The sequence below is a fragment of the Coccinella septempunctata genome, chromosome 4, assembly GCF_907165205.1.
Source record: "Coccinella septempunctata chromosome 4, icCocSept1.1, whole genome shotgun sequence".
NCBI classification, from domain to species: Eukaryota; Metazoa; Arthropoda; class Insecta; order Coleoptera; family Coccinellidae; genus Coccinella; species Coccinella septempunctata.
Window position 1 is genome coordinate 41398746 of NC_058192.1, and position 19855 is coordinate 41418600.

At 36.3% G+C, this 19855-nt stretch overlaps 1 long non-coding RNA gene across 1 annotated transcript; it reads left to right on the plus strand.

Annotated features, from left to right (window-relative positions):
- The first annotated feature begins 12201 nt into the window (after nt 1–12201).
- LOC123311597 lies at nt 12202–12791 on the plus strand. The gene is made up of 2 exons (XR_006537504.1): nt 12202–12607; nt 12729–12791. It is a non-coding gene; the product is annotated as an uncharacterized LOC123311597 (long non-coding RNA).
- The last annotated feature ends 7064 nt before the right edge of the window (nt 12792–19855 follow it).

The following is a 19855-nucleotide window of genomic DNA, read 5'->3' on the forward strand; positions in this document are numbered from 1 at the left end:
AAATTCGATTTTTTCTTGAACACTGTCCAACATCTCAGGAATTGTTATGAAGATATGGGTTCTCGAAAACGCTGAATCTATTGCAAGCATTCCTGAAAGCCTATCTCCCTCCGTTTAGATTTTCATCTTGGAAATGGCATTTTTCCAAAATCGCAAATTTCAATCTGCGATATCTCCTGTGATTTTCGTCTGATGCATTCGGGATTTACGGTTTTGTAATCAGCGTTGATGAGGCTTCCATCCTAGCGCACAAACTCAATTTCGAAAATCTCGATTTTATTTTGGTCAAAAATGAGCAAGGGTTTAGACCCCCCTAAAATGACTTATTGGCTCCTCTGCCTGAAAATCATGGTGTCCTACTACTGTCTTAGGATATGGAGTGTACAATACTTACTTTGTTGATTCCACCAAACTAAACAGTTGATGATTCCATACAGAATTGCACTCCAGAGAGCTCTTCGAATTCAACTCGAAAATGAAAAATGGAAAAACAATAAATTCGATTTTTTGCTAAACAGTGTCAAATATCTGAAAAATTGTTATGAAAATATGGGTTCTCGACAAAGCTGAATCTATTGCAAGCATTCTCGAGAGACTATCTCACTCCGTTTAGATTTTCGTTTTGGAAATGGCAATTTTCAAAAATCGCAAATTTCAATCTGCGATATCTCCTGCTATATTCGTCTGATGCATTCGAGATTTAAGGTCTTGTAATCAGCGTTGATAAGGCTTCCATCCTAGCACACAAACTCAATTTTGAAAATCTCAATTTTTTTGTTCAAAAATGAGCAAGGGGTTAGAACCCCCTAAAATGACCTATTTGCTCCTCTGCCTAAAAATCAGGGTGTCCTACTACTGTCTTAGGATATGGAGTGTACAATACTTACTTTGTTGATTCCACCAAACTAAACAGTTGATGATTCCATAGAGAATTGCACTCCAGAGAGCTCTTCGAATTCAACTCGAAAATGAAAAATGGAAAAACAATAAATTCGATTTTTTGCTAAACAGTGTCAAATATCTGAAAAATTGTTATGAAAATATGGGTTCTCGAAAAAGCTGAATCTATTGCAAGCATTCTCGAGAGCCTATCTCACTCCGTTTAGATTTTCATTTTGGAAATGTCAATTTTCAAAAATCGCAAATTTCAATCTGCGATATCTCCTGTGATTTTCTTCTGATGCATTCGGGATTTACGGTTTTGTAATCAGCGTTGATGAGGCTTCCATCCTAGCGCACAAACTCAATTTCGAAAATCTCGATTTTTTTGGTCAAAAATGAGCAAGGGGTTAGACCCCCCTAAAATGACCTATTTGCTCCTCTGCCTGAAAATCATGGTATCCTACTACTGTCTTAGGATATGGAGTGTACAATACTTACTTTGTTGATTCCACCAAACTAAACAGTTGATGATTCCGTAGAGAATTGCAGTCCAGAGAGCTCCTCGAAGTCAACTCGAAAATGAAAAATGGAATAAAAATAAATTCGATTTTTTCCTGAACACTGTCCAACATCTCAGGAATTGTTATGAAGATATGGGTTCTCGAATACGCTGAATCTATTGCAAGCATTCCTGAAAGCCTATCTCCCTCCGTTTAGATTTTCATCTTGGAAATGGCATTTTTCAAAAATCGCAAATTTTAATCTGCGATTGCTCCTGCTATATTCGTCTGATGCATTCGAGATTTAAGGTTTTGTAATCAGCGTTGATAAGGCTTCCATCCTAGCACACAAACTCAATTTTGAAAATCTCAATTTTTTTGGTCAAAAAGGAGCAAGGGGTTTGACCCCCCTAAAATGACCTATTTGCTCCTCTGCCTGAAAATCATGGTATCCTACTACTGTCTTAGGATATGGAGTGTACAATACTTACTTTGTTGATTCCACCAAACTAAACAGTTGATGATTCCGTAGAGAATTGCACTCCAGAGAGCTCCTCGAAGTCAACTCGAAAATGAAAAATGGAATAAAAATAAATTCGATTTTTTCCTGAACACTGTCCAACATCTCAGGAATTGTTATAAAGATATGAGTTCTCGAATACGCTGAATCTATTGCAAGCATTCCTGAAAGCCTATCTCCCTCCGTTTAGATTTTCATCTTGGAAATGGCATTTTTCAAAAATCGCAAATTTGAATCTGCGATATCTCCTGTTATTTTAGTCTGATGGAATCGGGATTTACGGTTTTGTAATCAGCGTTGATAAGGCTTCCATCCTAGCACACAAACTCAATATTGAAAATCTCGATTTTTATTGGTCAAAAATGAGCAAGTGGTTAGACCCTCCTAAAATGACCTATTTACCCCTCTGCCTAAAAATCAGAGTGTCCTACTACTGTCTTAGGATATGGAGTGTACAATACTTACTTCGTTGATTCCACCAAACTAAACAGTTGATGATTCCATAGAGAATTGCACTCCAGAGAGCTCTTCGAATTCAACTCGAAAATGTAAAATGGAAAAAAATTAATTCGATTTTTTGCTAAACAGTGTCAAATATCTGAAAAATTGTTATGAAAATATTGGTTCCCGAAAAAGCTGAATCTATTGCAAGCATTCTCGAAAGCCTATCTCCCTCCGTTTAGATTTTCATTTTGGAAATGGCAATTTTCAAAATTCGCAAATTTCCATCTGCGATATCTCCTGCTATTTTCGTCTGATGCATTCGGGATTTACGGTTTTGTAATCATCAGCGTTGATAAGGCTTCCATCCTAGCACAAAAACCCCATTTTGAAAATCTCAATTTTTTTGGTCAAAAATGAGCAAGGGGTTTGACCCCCCTAAAATGACCTATTTGCTCCTCTGCCTGAAAATAATGGTATCCTACTACTGTCTTAGGATATGGAGTGTACAATACTTACTTTGTTGATTCCACCAAACTAAACAGTTGATGATTCCGTAGAGAATTGCACTCCAGAGAGCTCCTCGAAGTCAACTCGAAAATGAAAAATGGAATAAAAATAAATTCGATTTTTTCCTGAACACTGTCCAACATCTCAGGAATTGTTATGAAGATATGGGTTCTCGAATACGCTGAATCTATTGCAAGCATTCCTGAAAGCCTATCTCCCTCCGTTTAGATTTTCATCTTGGAAATGGCATTTTTCAAAAATCGCAAATTTGAATCTGCGATTGCTCCTGCTATATTCGTCTGATGCATTCGAGATTTAAGGTTTTGTAATCAGCGTTGACAAGGCTTCCATCCTAGCACACAAACTCAATTTTGAAAATCTCAATTTTTTTGTTCAAAAATGAGCAAGGGGTTAGAACCCCCTAAAATGACCTATTTGCTCCTCTGCCTAAAAATCAGGGTGTCCTACTACTGTCTTAGGATATGGAGTGTACAATACTTACTTTGTTGATTCCACCAAACTAAACAGTTGATGATTCCATAGAGAATTGCACTCCAGAGAGCTCTTCGAATTCAACTCGAAAATGAAAAATGGAAAAACAATAAATTCGATTTTTTGCTAAACAGTGTCGAATATCTGAAAAATTGTTATGAAAATATGGGTTCTCGAAAAAGCTGAATCTATTGCAAGCATTCTCGAGAGCCTATCTCACTCCGTTTAGATTTTCATTTTGGAAATGTCAATTTTCAAAGATCGCAAATTTCAATCTGCGATATCTCCTGTGATTTTCGTCTGATGCATTCGGGATTTACGGTTTTGTAATCAGCGTTGATGAGGCTTCCATCCTAGCGCACGAACTCAATTTCGAAAATCTCGATTTTTTTTTGGTCAAAAATGAGCAAGGGGTTAGACCCCCCTAAAATGACTTATTGGCTCCTCTGCCTGAAAATCATGGTGTCCTACTACTGTCTTAGGATATGGAGTGTACAATACTTACTTTGTTGATTCCACCAAACTAAACAGTTGATGATTCCATACAGAATTGCACTCCAGAGAGCTCTTCGAATTCAACTCGAAAATGAAAAATGGAAAAACAATAAATTCGATTTTTTGCTAAACAGTGTCAAATATCTGAAAAATTGTTATGAAAATATGGGTTCTCGAAAAAGCTGAATCTATTGCAAGTATTCTCTCTCCGTTTAGATTTTCATTTTGGAAATGGCAATTTTCAAAAATCGCAAATTTCAATCTGCGATATCTCCTGCTATATTCGTCTGATGCATTCGAGATTTAAGGTTTTGTAATCAGCGTTGATAAGGCTTCCATCCTAGCACACAAACTCAATTTTGAAAATCTCAATTTTTTTGTTCAAAAATGAGCAAGGGGTTAGAACCCCCTAAAATGACCTATTTGCTCCTCTGCCTAAAAATCAGGGTGTCCTATTACTGTCTTAGGATATGGAGTGTACAATACTTACTTTGTTGATTCCACCAAACTAAACAGTTGATGATTCCATAGAGAATTGCACTCCAGAGAGCTCTTCGAATTCAACTCGAAAATGAAAAATGGAAAAACAATAAATTCGATTTTTTGCTAAACAGTGTCAAATATCTGAAAAATTGTTATGAAAATATAGGTTCTCGAAAAAGCTGAATCTATTGCAAGCATTCTCGAGAGCCTATCTCACTCCGTTTAGATTTTCATTTTGGAAATGTCAATTTTCAAAAATCGCAAATTTCAATCTGCGATATCTCCTGTTATTTTCGTCTGTTCCATTCGTAATTTACGGTTTTGTAATCAGCGTTGATAGGGCTTCCATCCTAGCACAGAAACCCAATTTTGAAAATCCCAATTTTTTTGGTCAAAAAGGAGCAAGGGGTTTGACCCCCCTAAAATGACCTATTTGCTCCTCTGCCTGAAAATCATGGTATCCTACTACTGTCTTAGGATATGGAGTGTACAATACTTACTTTGTTGATTCCACCAAACTAAACAGTTGATGATTCCATAGAGAATTGCACTCCAGAGAGCTAATCGAAGTCAACTCGAAAATGAAAAATGGAAAAACAATAAATTCGATTTTTTCCTGAACTCTGTCCAACATCTCAGGAATTGTTATAAAGATATGAGTTCTCGAATACGCTGAATCTATTGCAAGCATTCCTGAAAGCCTATCTCCCTCCGTTTAGATTTTCATCTTGGAAATGGCATTTTTCAAAAATCGCAAATTTGAATCTGCGATATCTCCTGTTATTTTAGTCTGATGGAATCGGGATTTACGGTTTTGTAATCAGCGTTGATAAGGCTTCCATCCTAGCACACAAACTCAATATTGAAAATCTCGATTTTTATTGGTCAAAAATGAGCAAGTGGTTAGACCCTCCTAAAATGACCTATTTACTCCTCTGCCTAAAAATCAGAGTGTCCTACTACTGTTTTAGGATATGGAGTGTACAATACTTACTTCGTTGATTCCACCAAACTAAACAGTTGATGATTCCATAGAGAATTGCACTCCAGAGAGCTCTTCGAATTCAACTCGAAAATGTAAAATGGAAAAAAATAAATTGATTTTTTGCTAAACAGTGTCAAATATCTAAAAAATTGTTATAAAAATATGGGTTCTCGAAAAAGCTGAATCTATTGCAAGCATACTCGAAAGCCTATCTCCCTCCGTGTAGATTTTCATTTCGGAAATGTCAATTTTCAGAAATCGCAAATTTCAATCTGCGATATCTCCTGTTATTTTCGTCTGATGCATTCGGGATTTACGTTTTGTAATCAGCGTTGATAAGGCTTCCATCCTAGCACACAAACTGAATTTTGAAAATCTCGATTTTTTCGGTCAAAAATGAGCAAGGGGTTAGACCCCCCTAAAATGACTTATTGGCTCCTCTGCCTGAAAATCATAGTGTCCTACTACTGTCTTTGGATATGAAGTGTACAATACTTACTTTGTTGATTCCACCAAACTAAACAGTTGATGATTCCATAGAGAATTGCACTCCCGAGAGCTCTTCGAATTCAACTCGAAAATGAAAAATGGAAAAAAAATAAATTCGATTTTTTGCTAAACAGTGTCAAATATCTAAAAAATTGTTATGAAAATATGGGTTCTCGAAAAAGCTGAATCTATTGCAAGCATACTCGAAAGCCTATCTCCCTCCGTGTAGATTTTCATCTTGGAAATGGCAATTTTCAAAAATCGCAAATTTCAATCTGCGATACCTCCTGTTATTTTCGTCTGATGCATTCGGAATTTACGGTTTTGTAATCGGCGTTGATAAGGCTTCCATCCTAGCACACAAACTCAATTTTGAAAATCTCAATTTTTTTGTTCAAAAATGAGAAAGGGGTTAGAACCCCCTAAAAGGACCTATTTGCTCCTCTGCCTTAAAATCAGGGTGTCCTACTACTATCTTAGGATATGGAGTGTACAATACTCACTTTGTTGATTTCACCAAACTAAACAGTTGATGATTCCATAGAGAATTGCACTCCAGAGAGCTCTTGGAATTCAACACGAAAATGTAAAATGAAAAAACAATAAATTCGATTTTTTGCTGAACAGTGTCGAATATCTGAAAGATTGTTATGAAAATATGGGTTCTCGAAAAAGCTGAATCTATTGCAAGCATTCTCGAGAGCCTATCTCCCCCCGTTTAGATTTTCATCTTGGAAATGGCAATTTTCAAAAATCGCAAATTTCAATCTGCGATATCTCCTGTTATTTTCGTCTGATGCATTCGGGATTTACGGTTTTGTAATCAGCTTCCATCCTCCAGAGAGCTCTTCGAATTCAACTCGAAAATGAAAAATGGAAAAACAATAAATTCGATTTTTTGCTAAACAGTTTCGAATATCTGAAAAATTGTTATGAAAATATGGGTTCTCGAACAAGCTGACTCTATTGCAAGCATTCTCGAGAGCCTATCTCCCTCCGTTCAGATTTTTATTTTTGAAATGGCAATTTTCAAAAATCGCAAATTTCAATCTGCGATATCTCCTGTGATTTTCGTCAGATGCATTCGGGATTTACGGTTTTGTAATCAGCGTTGAAAAGGCTTCCTTCCTAGCATACAAACTCAATTTTGGAAATCTCGATTTTTTCGGTCAAAAATGAGCAAGGGGTTAGACCCCCCTAAAATGACTCATTTGCTCCTCTGCCTAAAAATCAGAGTGTCCTACTACTATCTTAGGATATGGAGTGTACAATACTCACTTTATTGATTTCACCAAACTAAACAGTTGATGATTCCATAGAGAATTGCACTCCAGAGAGCTCTTCGAATTCAACGCGAAATCGAAAAGAGGAAAAACAATAAATTCGATGTTTTGCTAAACAGTGTCGAATATTTGAAAAATTGTTATGAAAATATGGGTTCTCGAAAAAGCTGAATCTATTGCAAGCATTCTCGAGAGCCTATCTCACTCCGTTTAGATTTTCATTTTGGAAATGTCAATTTTCAAAAATCGCAAATTTCAATCTGCGATATCTCCTGTGATTTTCGTCTGATGCATTCGGGATTTACGGTTTTGTAATCAGCGTTGATGAGGCTTCCATCCTAGCGCACAAACTCAATTTTGAAAATCTCGATTTTTTTGGTCAAAAATGAGCAAGGGGTTAGACCCCCCTAAAATGACTTATTGGCTCCTCTGCCTGAAAATCATGGTGTCCTACTACTGTCTTAGGATATGGAGTGTACAATACTTACTTTGTTGATTCCACCAAACTAAACAGTTGATGATTCCATAGAGAATTGCACTCCAGAGAGCTCCTCGAAGTCAACTCGAAAATGAAAAATGGAAAAACAATAAATTCGATTTTTTCCTGAACACTGTCCAACATCTCAGGAATTGTTATGAAGATATGGGTTCTCGAATACGCTGAATCTATTGCAAGCATTCTCGAGAGCCTATCTCACTCCGTTTAGATTTTCATTTTGGAAATGGCAATTTTCAAAAATCGCAAATTTCAATCTGCGATATCTCCTGTTATTTTTGTCTGATGCATTCGGGATTTACGGTTTTGTGATCAGCGTTGATAAGGCTTCCATCCTAGCACAAAAACCCAATTTTGAAAATTTTTTTGGTCAAAAATTTTTTTTTTTTTTGATGCTTACTGCTATTTTACAATCTACTTCTTACAGAGTATTGAGTAAAAATAAATGAAAAGATAATAGACTTGAAAGTGTGGTGCCCACTGGCAACAACACTTCTGCTCAGTGATGTATTAGGAGATCTTCAGGCCAGGATTTGGTAATTATGCAGTTTAGAAAGAACTGTGCTAGGTCGGTGAAAAAAATCGTACTCACTAATTTCGGGTCCCAGATTACGAAAATGAAAACGAGAATTCTGCAATCTCCTTAGTTTTCCCAAAAAAAAATGGGAAAGTTTCCCTCTGGAAGGTAAGGTTATATATAGTTAGGGCTAGTTTTGTTCTATTTTTTTTATAAAAATACTCGTTGGAAATGTTAAATTCATCAACATTCAAGTTCATCCTGCCGAAAAAATGCCTTTAATTCGTCGCAAACGACGATTTTATACTTTGTTTACATCCGTTGTGAACCATCATGGCCGCCATGATGTTTCGAGCTACGAACTGTTCCTATGCAACGTTGCCAAGTCTCAAACTGGTTGGTCAGCAAATTCCTTTCGAACTGTTGGTATAGGAAAAGCATATCTTTGTTCACTATTCCATATGCGTTAGCTGCATAGACAACCTATGGTTAGCTGCCAGTTAACTAATAAAATATTGAGTCACATTGCTTAATGCTTTCTCCAGTGTCTTTTTACTAGGGTTAAAGGGAACTCTAGATGTTTGATAATGATAGGTACTGGTCGTTATTCCTGAATGGTTCATGTTATTAACATCTCGATAATGATACATTTTTGGTGTAGGAAACTCTGAAAAGACTCGATTCATTTTGCTATTACGAATTTGACCGCGTTTTCAAAAATGATCCTTGAAAAAACACCATGACAAAACCTCTAAACCTAACCTAACCTTTCCTAATAGAAGGGTTAGGTGGTTATAGGGGTTGTACAGCTCCATAATAATTTGATATGCCAATGCGTGAAAATATTGTATAAGAACTAAGAACATATTTTCCCAAGCAATATTCGAACTCATTTCTTCAATTTAACTACACATATGTACTATTGGCAACGTTGCATAGTTTGCAACGTTTGACAGTTCGTATGTTAAAATATCATGGCGGCAATGACGACTTATACGGATGTAAACAATATATTAAATCATCGTTTTCTACGAAATGAAAGCATTTTTTTGACTGGAAATGATTGAGATTACCTAAATCGAACATTTCCAATGAGTATTGATTAAGAAAAAAGGAGAAAACAAATTATAACTATCACTAACCTCACGTTTCAGAAGGAAACTTTCCCATTTTTTTGTGAGAAAACTAAGAGAATTGCAGACTTCTCGTTAACATTTTCGTAATCTGGGACCCCTAATTGGTTTATACGAATTTTTTCACTTACCTGGCACAGTTCTTTCTAAACTGCATAATTACCTTCTGTTTTTATAGTTTGTGACGACTGTACTGATTTCTTCCCTGATGTATGGTACTCGGAGATCTTCATGCAGAGTTTTGTTGGTTATGTACCAAGGAGCATTTACTATAGAACGCAATGTTTTTGACTGAAATCTTTGTATAATATTTACTCTGGATGTTTTTTAATAATAAATTCTTCCATCAGTGTGTATGGTATTTAAAGGATGGGTGGAAAAACACACTATATGATTTATATATTTATACTTCGGCGATCGATTTCGGTTTACAGTGGAACCATCATCAGGCCAGCTGAAATTATCATTGATTAGGAATGCAAATTCTGGTATTTTTACATTTTAGAAGTATTAAAAGTGAGGTTAAGTAATAACAACAAAAGAAGAAAGAAATAGAAGCGTGCAAGCGGACATACCGTTTAGTAATTCAGTTTGAAGTAACAACCATGAAAAATTCCTGTTCATAATTAAAAAGACAATTGATCCTTAATTCCAATTTGTTGGCGATATTTAATGTATTTTTTGGAGCAGGCATTCAGTCTAGAAACCAGAAAGATGTTTGAACGGAAACAGAGGTGCGAGATTACGGTAAGGAAAGGAGTGTCAAGGTTTGGCGGGTAAATTTAAATTAAATGCAGGGAGTTATCAGCTTAAAAATGTTCTTGGATGTTCGGAAATCTGATATGTCATTTAGGAGGTTCGAGTCATTCTTTTTTCTCAATATCTCGTATTGCTCTAACAGGGTTATTTTGTGGTAGTTTGTTTCTTTATGTAAAATCTCGAGGTTATCAAAATTGGTGCTGTGATCTTTTTCCTTTAGATGTTCTCCAAGAGAAGATATGGGTCTATTTTTTAAATGTTCGTTAAATCTCTTTTTCATATTTCGAGTTGTCATTCCTATGTAGAAGGATTCGCAGTCTCTGCAGGAGATTTTGTAGACACCACTCATTTCTTCTTTCTCTCTTCTCTTCTTACAGTTAATTAATAAATTTTCTAGGGTTGCATGTCTTCTGTAAGAAAGGGTGCAGTTATATTTCTTGAGAGTTGAAATTAATTTTGGATTTAAGTCTCTATAAAAGGGTATTGATATGAAACGATCGTTTGTTGATGTATGTGGGTATATCTTATCAATAATAATCTTTCTTTTAGGCCCGGTACTTTCACCTTCGAATAAATTTTATTCAACGAATAATGACGTACCGACATTCGATCTATGACAAATAAACTCTTCTAATTAAGTTTCGATGACAGATTTATTCGATGAATAACACTATCTGAAAGTGAAAAGACTGCATTTTTACTAATCTTACGAATAAGACTTAATAAATGCGAATAAATTTATTTATTCGCACGTGAAAGTACCGGGCCTTAATGGAATTAAATATTGTATCCATGTATCTGTCAGAGTATTGATTATTTTCTCCGATCTGGTAAATGGTTTTTATTTCTTTTTTATAATTTTCTGTAGACATTGGAACGTTGAGGAGTCTCCTGAATAGAAATGAGAAGGCGGCTTTCTTTGCTGAAGGTGCGTGATATGAGTCGTGAGGAATTATTAAGTCAGTTTGAGTAGGTTTTCTGTAGATGTTATATGAGAAAATATTACCTTCTTCTAAGGATATTGTCAGGTCAAGAAAATTAATACAATTGGACACTGACTTTTCTAGGGAAAATTTGATTTTAAATTTTGAATTCATGAGGTCGAAGAATTCTGACAGCTCTTGTTCGGTGCCTGACCAGATAACAAAGATATCGTCTACGTATCTTCTCCAAAGGATAATTTTGTCACTATTTTGTAGTTGCATAATTTGTTTTTCTGCCTTGTCCACGTATGCGTCAGCTATGAGTCCACTGGATGGCAGGCCCATTGGTAGACCATCTTTCATCAGGTATATTGTGTTGTCGAAAATGAAAAAATTTTGTTCAGTAATCACTTCACATAGTTTACCAATGTTTTCTACGTCCGTATTATCTAGGTTTAAAACATCATCGGAGTTTATGTATTCCTCCAAGTATTCTTTAAGCACAATGAGGGATTCGTCTACGGGAACGTTGGTGTACAAATTTACGATGTCAAATGAAGCTATGATGACAAAATTATCCTTTGGAGAAGATACGTAGACGATATCTTTGTTATCTGGTCAGGCACCGAACAAGAGCTGTCAGAATTCTTCGACCTCATGAATTCAAAATTTAAAATCAAATTTTCCCTAGAAAAGTCAGTGTCCAATTGTATTAATTTTCTTGACAATATCCTTAGAAGAAGGTAATATTTTCTCATATAACATCTACAGAAAACCTACTCAAACTGACTTAATAATTCCTCACGACTCATATCACGCACCTTCAGCAAAGAAAGCCGCCTTCTCATTTCTATTCAGGAGACTCCTCAACGTTCCAATGTCTACAGAAAATTATAAAAAAGAAATAAAAACCATTTACCAGATCGGAGAAAATAATCAATACTCTGACAGATACATGGATACAATATTTAATTCCATTAAAAGAAAGATTATTATTGATAAGATACATCAACAAACGATCGTTTCATATCAATACCCTTTTATAGAGACTTAAATCCAAAATTAATTTCAACTCTCAAGAAATATAACTACACCCTTTCTTACAGAAGAAATGCAACCCTAGAAAATTTATTAATTAACTGTAAGAAGAGAAGAGAGAAAGAAGAAATGAGTGGTGTCTACAAAATCTCCTTCAGAGACTGCGAATCCTTTTACATAGGAATGACAACTCGAAATATGAAAAAGAGATTTAACGAACATTTAAAAAATAGACCCATATCTTTTCTTGGAGAACATCTAAAGGAAAAAGATCACAGCACCAATTTTGATAACCTCGAGATTTTACATAAAGAAACAAACTACCACAAAATAACCCTGTTAGAGCAATACGAGATATTGAGAAAAAAGAATGACTCGAACCTCCTAAATGACATATCAGATTTCCGAACATCCAAGAACATTTTTAAGCTGATAACTCCCTGCATTTAATTTAAATTTACCCGCCAAACCTTGACACTCCTTTCCTTACCGTAATCTCGCACCTCTGTTTCCGTTCAAACATCTTTCTGGTTTCTAGACTGAATGCCTGCTCCAAAAAATACATTAAATATCGCCAACAAATTGGAATTAAGGATCAATTGTCTTTTTAATTATGAACAGGAATTTTTCATGGTTGTTACTTCAACTGAATTACTAAACGGTATGTCCGCTTGCACGCTTCTATTTCTTCCTTCTTTTGTTGTTATTACTTAACCTCACTTTTAATACTTCTAAAATGTAAAAATACTAGAATTTGCATTCCTAATCAATGATAATTTCAGCTGGCCTGATGATGGTTCCACTGTAAACCGAAATCGATCGCCGAAGTATAAATATATAAATCATATAGTGTGTTTTTCCACCCATCCTTTACTCTGGATGATTTTGCACACCCCCAAAGTTGGAGGCCATATGTCCATATTGGTTTCAGCATTATTTTATAGAGTAAAACCTTATTCTTCATGGATAGTTTTGATTTTCTTCCTAGTAACCAGTACATTTCTCTAAATTTGATGTCTAGCTGTTTCCTTTTCGATTGAATGTGTTTCTCCCAGGTGAGCCGGCGATCTAGGTGTAATCCAAGGTATTTAACATGGTTTTTGATAGGTAAAGAAACTCCATCAATCGCGACTGGGGGGCAGTTGCTATGGCAGGTAGTAAACGTCACTTGTGCGGATTTAGATTGATTTATTTTAATCCTCCATTTTTTGTACCAGGAGTTAAGTGTGTTCAGGTGGTTCTGCATGTTGACTGACGAGGTAGATGGGTCTTCGTTGACGGAAAGAATAGCAACGTCATCTGCAAAGGCGGCTCCAGTCGTAGAACCACTGACTGGCAGATCATAAGTATATATCAGATAGAGCAGTGGAACCAAAACACTACCTTGTGGTACGCCGGATCTTATTGAGTAATGGTCTGACGTTGCATCGTTATACTTCACTGAGTAATATCTTTCTGACAAGTAGGAACTCAAAAGAAGGTAAAAGTTGTGCTTCAGGGTGGTTTTGATCTTGAATTTCAGTCCTTTGTGCCACACCTTGTCAAAGGCCTGTGCTATGTCAAGAAATACTCCCGTACAGTATCGTTTTTCTTCAAGTGTTTTTGAAATTGTGTTTACTATTCTGTGGGCTTGATGTATAGTAGACATGTTCTCCCTGAAGCCAAACTGGTAATTGGGAAGAATGTTTGTTATGTTGTGTTCTTCGTGAATTCTATTGAGCAACAATCTTTCAAATATTTTGCTGGTTACTGGTAGTAGGCTAATTGGCCTGTATGATGTTGCCTCTTCAGGGGGTTTGCCGTTTTTGTGTACCATTATTATAGTAGCATATTTCCATATAACAGGGAAATAGCTCAATTGTAAAATTCTGTTAAAAATTGTTGTGAGGAAAGCGATTGCTCTTTTAGGCAGTTTTTTCAGGATTTCTGGAGTTATAAGGTCGTACCCTGGTGCTTTTCTGTTCTTGAGTTTCCTTATTTCTAGTTTTACTTCTGATGGATTTATGTGTCGGATCGGTGGTGACATTTGACAAGGTGAATTGAGAAGTGCATCGATATTTGGGGATTCTGGTGTTTTTTCAGGTTCTTCAAACACCTTGTATAGATGTTTCGCGAATGTATTTGCTTCCTCTTGGTTTGAACGTGCCCATTGGTTGTCGCTGGTACGTATTGGGGGGACTGGAGGGGTGGGTCTTTTAAATTTTTTTGTTGCCTTCCACAGGCTATGATCATCAGAGGATAGGTTCTCCAAGTACGTGTCGAACATAGAGTTTTGAGCTTCTTTGAGAGTTTTAGAGAGTTTCCTTGCTAGTACTCTATATTGATGCAGGTCATTTTGGTTTCTTGATCTCTGCCACTGTCTCCTGGCTGTCCTTTTTTCTGTTATCAGATTTCTGATGAATAATGGGGTGCTCAAATGTTCATTAGTTTGTTCTTCTTGAGGAGTTGCAAACCATGCAGCTTTTTGAACAATGTCAGTGAAATATTGTGCAGCTTCATCTATTTCTGTTGGTTGCTTCATCCTTACATTAGTGTCCAAATTGTCCTCGATATAGTTCCTAAATTTATCCCAGTTTGTTCGTGATGTGGTTAACTTAGGGTGAGCACTTTTGTTCAAGTTGGTGGACAATAGGTTCATGATGCTTGTGTATGATCTGATGAGAGGTCGTAGTTGGATTCTGTGGAACAACTTTGGGTTGGTATGCCATTCAATATAAAGAAATCAAGTAAATCTGGTAGTTTTCTTGGATCAGTTGGCCAGTAAGTCGGCTCTCCAGTGCTGAGGTGACTATAATTAGCAGCTGTCATAGCTCGCAGTAGGTTGCGCCCTTTGGTGGTTATGAGTCTGGATCCCCAATGGGTGTGTTTTGCGTTCCAGTCGCCTCCAGCGATGAATTTATTTCCCAGGGTCTCAAAGAATTTTTTGTACATATCTGTGGTGATTTTGTGGCGTGGCGGAGAGTACATAGCGGAGATGTTGAGTTTTCCTCTGCTGGAATTGATTTGTACTGTTGTTGCCTGAATTTCGCTTGTTTGGTACTTGTCAAGTTCATGATGTGATATCGTATTTCTGATAATTATTGAAGACCCCCCATGTCCTCTACCATCAGGGTGGGTGGTGTGATATGTTGTGTAATATGGTACTAAAAGAGTTGTTGATTCAGTAAAATGAGTTTCTGAAACTAGTAGGATGTCCACTTTATTGATGTCTAGGAAAGAAATCACTTCCTGTTAGTGGTTTGCTAAACCATTCGCGTTCCATGTTGCTATTTTTAATATATTAGTAGGCATTCAATTTAATTTATTGCTGACAGATGTGAGCAGATTTAGGATCATGCTGTTTTGATTCATGAGTTGGGAAAACATACCTTTGAATTCTTCTAGGAATTTCAGGAGTTGTCATCCTAGTTCTGGTGTTTGTTGTCCTGGAACCTCATTTTCAATTGGCTTGTTTTGTGTCACATTTGCATATGTTCGGTAGTGTTTTTGTGGTTCGTTGATGTTTTGAGGAATTATTTGGGCTGGTGGTTGGTTTGGACGTATGGTTGTTCTGTCAAAAATGAGCAAGGGGTTCGACCCCCCTAAAATGACCTATTTGCTCCTCTGCCTGAAAATAATGGTATCCTACTACTGTCTTAGGATATGGAGTGTACAATACTTAGTTTGTTGATTCCACCAAACTGAACAGTTGATGATTCCATAGAGAATTGCACTCCAGAGAGCTCCTCGAAGTCAACTCGAAAATGAAAAATGGAAAAACAATAAATTCGATTTTTTCCTGAACACTGTCCAACATCTCAGGAATTGTTATGAAGATATGGGTTCTCGAATACGCTGAATCTATTGCAAGCATAGACTAAACCCAGGGGTTATGTCTATGATTGCAAGCATTCCTGAAAGCCTATCTCCCTCCGTTTATATTTTCATCTTGGAAATGGCAATTTTCAAAAATCGCAAATTTCAATCTGCGATATCTCCTGTTATTTTCGTCTGATGCATTTGAGATTTAAGGTTTTGTAATCAGCGTTGATGAGGCTTCCATCCTAGCGCACAAACTCAATTTTGAAAATCTCGATTTTTATTGGTCAAAAATGAGCAAGTGGTTAGACTCCCCTAAAATGACCTATTTACTCCTCTGCCTAAAAAATCAGAGTGTCCTACTACTGTCTTAGGATATGGAGTGTACAATACTAACTTTGTTAATTCCACAAAACTGAACAGTTGATGATATCATAGAGAATTGCACTCCAGAGAGCTCTTCGAATTCAACTCGAAAATGAAAAATGGAAAAACAATAAACTCGATTTTTTGCTAAACAGTGTCAAATATCTGAAAAATTGTTATGAAAATATGGGTTCTCGAAAAAGCTGAATCTATTGCAAGCATTTTCGAGAGCCTCTCTCACTCCGTTTAGATTTTCATTTTGGAAATGGCAATTTTCAAAAATCGCAAATTTCAATCTGCGATATCTCCTGTTATTTTCGTCTGATGCATTCGGGATTTACGGTTTTGTAATCAGCTTCCATCCTCCAGAGAGCCCTTCGAATTCAACTCGAAAATGAAAAATGGAAAAACAATAAATTCGATTTTTTGCTAAACAGTTTCGAATATCTGAAAAATTGTTATGAAAATATGGGTTCTCGAAAAAGCTGAATCTATTGCAAGCATTCTCGAGAGCCTATCTCCCTCCGTTCAGATTTTCATTTTGGAAATGGCAATTTTCAAAAATCGCAAATTTCAATCTGCGATATCTCCTGTTATTTTCGTCAGATGCATTCGGGATTTACGGTTTTGTAATCAGCGTTGAAAAGGCTTCCTTCCTAGCACACAAACTCAATTTTGGAAATCTCGATTTTTTCGGTCAAAAATGAGCAAGGAGTTAGACCCCCCTAAAATGACTCATTTGCTCCTCTGCCTAAAAATCAGAGTGTCCTACCACTATCTTAGGATATGGAGTGTACAATACTCACTTTGTTGATTTCACCAAACTAAACAGTTGATGATTCCATAGAGAATTGCACTCCAGAGAGCTCTTGGAATTCAACACGAAAATGTAAAATGAAAAAACAATAAATTCGATTTTTTGCTAAACAGTGTCGAATATCTGAAAGATTGTTATGAAAATATGGGTTCTCGAGAAAGCTAAATCTATTGCAAGCATTCTCGAGAGCCTATCTCCCCCCGTTTAGATTTTCATCTTGGAAATGTCAATTTTCAAAAATCGCAAATTTCAATCTGCGATATCTCCTGTGATTTTCGTCTGATGCATTCGGGATTTACGGTTTTGTAATCAGCGTTGATGAGGCTTCCATCCTAGCGCACAAACTCAATTTCGAAAATCTCGATTTTTTTGGTCAAAAATGAGCAAGGGGTTAGACCCCCCTAAAAGGACCTATTTGCTCCTCTGCCTAAAAATCAGAGTGTCCTTCTACTGTCTTAGGATATGGAGTGTACAAAACTTACTTTGTTGATTCCACCAAACTAAACAGTTTATGATTCCATAGAGAATTGCACTCCAGAGAGCTCTTCGAATTCAACTCGAAAATGAAAAATGGAAAAAAAATAAATTCGATTTTTTGCTAAACAGTGTCAAATATCTGAAAAATTGTTATGAAAATATGGGTTCTCGAAAAAGCTGAATCTATTGCAAGCATTCTCGAAAGCCTATCTCCCTCCGTTTAGATTTTCGTCTTGGAAATGGCAATTTTCAAAAATCGCAAATTTCAATCTGCGATATCTCCTGTTATTTTCGTCTGATGCATTCGGGATTTACGGTTTTGTAATCAGCGTTGATAAGGCTTCAATCCTAGCACACAAACTCAATTTTGAAAATCTCGATTTTTTTTGGTCAAAAACGAGCAAGGGGTTAGACCCCCCTAAAAGGACCTATTTGCTCCTCTGCCTAAAAATCAGAGTGTCCTTCTACTGTCTTAGGATATGGAGTGTACAAAACTTACTTTGTTGATTCCACCAAACTAAACAGTTGATGATTCCATAGAGAATTGCACTCCAGAGAGCTCTTCGAATTCAACTCGACAATGAAAAATGGAAAAACAATAAATTCGATTTTTTGTTAAACAGTGTCAAATATCTGGAAAATTGTTATGAAAATATGGGTTCTCGAAAAAGCTGAATCTATTGCAAGCATTCTCGAAAGCCTATCTAACTTCGTTTAGATTTTCGTCTTGGAAATGTCAATTTTCAGAAATCGCAAATTTCAATCTGCGATATCTCCTGTTATTTTCGTCTGATGCATTCGGGATTTACGTTTTGTAATCAGCGTTGATAAGGCTTCCATCCTACCACACAAACTCAATTTTGAAAATCTCGATTTTTTCGGTCAAAAAATGAGCAAGGGGTTAGACCCCCCTAAAATGACTTATTGGCTCCTCTGCCTGAAAATCAGAGTGTCCTACTACTGTCTTAGGATATGGAGTGTACAAAACTTACTTTGTTGATTCCACCAAACTAAACAGTTTATGATTCCATAGAGAATTGCACTCCAGAGAGCTCTTCGAATTCAACTCGAAAATGAAAAATGGAAAAAAAATAAATTCGATTTTTTGCTAAACAGTGTCAAATATCTGGAAAATTGTTATGAAAATATGGGTTCTCGAAAAAGCTGAATCTATTGCAAGCATTCTCGAAAGCCTATCTAACTCCGTTTAGATTTTCGTCTTGGAAATGGCAATTTTCAGAAATCGCAAATTTCAATCTGCGATATCTCCTGTTATTTTCGTCTGATGCATTCGGGATTTACGTTTTGTAATCAGCGTTGATAAGGCCTCCATCCTACCACACAAACTCAATTTTGAAAATCTCGATTTTTTCGGTCAAAAAATGAGCAAGGGGTTAGACCCCCCTAAAATGACTTATTGGCTCCTCTGCCTGAAAATCAGAGTGTCCTACTACTGTCTTAGGATATGGAGTGTACAAAACTTACTTTGTTGATTCCACCAAACTAAACAGTTTATGATTCCATAGAGAATTGCACTCCAGAGAGCTCTTCGAATTCAACTCGAAAATGAAAAATGGAAAAAAAAATAAATTCGATTTTTTGCTAAACAGTGTCAAATATCTGAAAAATTGTTATGAAAATATGGGTTCTCGAAAAAGCTGAATCTATTGCAAGCATTCTCGAAAGCCTATCTCCCTCCGTTTAGATTTTCATCTTGGAAATGGCAATTTTCAATAATCGCAAATTTCAATCTGCGATATCTCCTGTTATTTTCGTCTGATGCATTCGGGATTTACGTTTTGTAATCAGCGTTGATGAGGCTTCCATCCTAGCACACAAACTCAATTTTGAAAATCTCGATTTTTCTGGTCAAAAATGAGCAAGGGGTTAGACCCCCCTAAAATGACTTATTGGCTCCTCTGCCTGAAAATCATAGTGTCCTACTACTGTCTTAGGATATAGAGTGTACAATACTTTTTTTGTTTATTCCACCAAACTAAACAGTTGATGATTCCATAGAGAATTGCACTCCAGAGAGTGCTCTCCGAATTCAACTCGAAAATGAAAAATGGAAAAAAAATAAATTCGATTTTTTGCTAAACAGTTTCGAATATCTGAAAAATTGTTATGAAAATATGGGTTCTCGAAAAAGCTGAATCTATTGCAAGCATTCTCGAGAGCCTATCTCCCTCCGTTCAGATTTTCATTTTGGAAATGGCAATTTTCAAAAATCGCAAATTTCAATCTGCGATATCTCCTGTTATTTTCGTCAGATGCATTCGGGATTTACGGTTTTGTAATCAGCGTTGAAAAGGCTTCCTTCCTAGCACACAAACTCAATTTTGGAAATCTCGATTTTTTCGGTCAAAAATGAGCAAGGAGTTAGACCCCCCTAAAATGACTCATTTGCTCCTCTGCCTAAAAATCAGAGTGTCCTACTACTATCTTAGG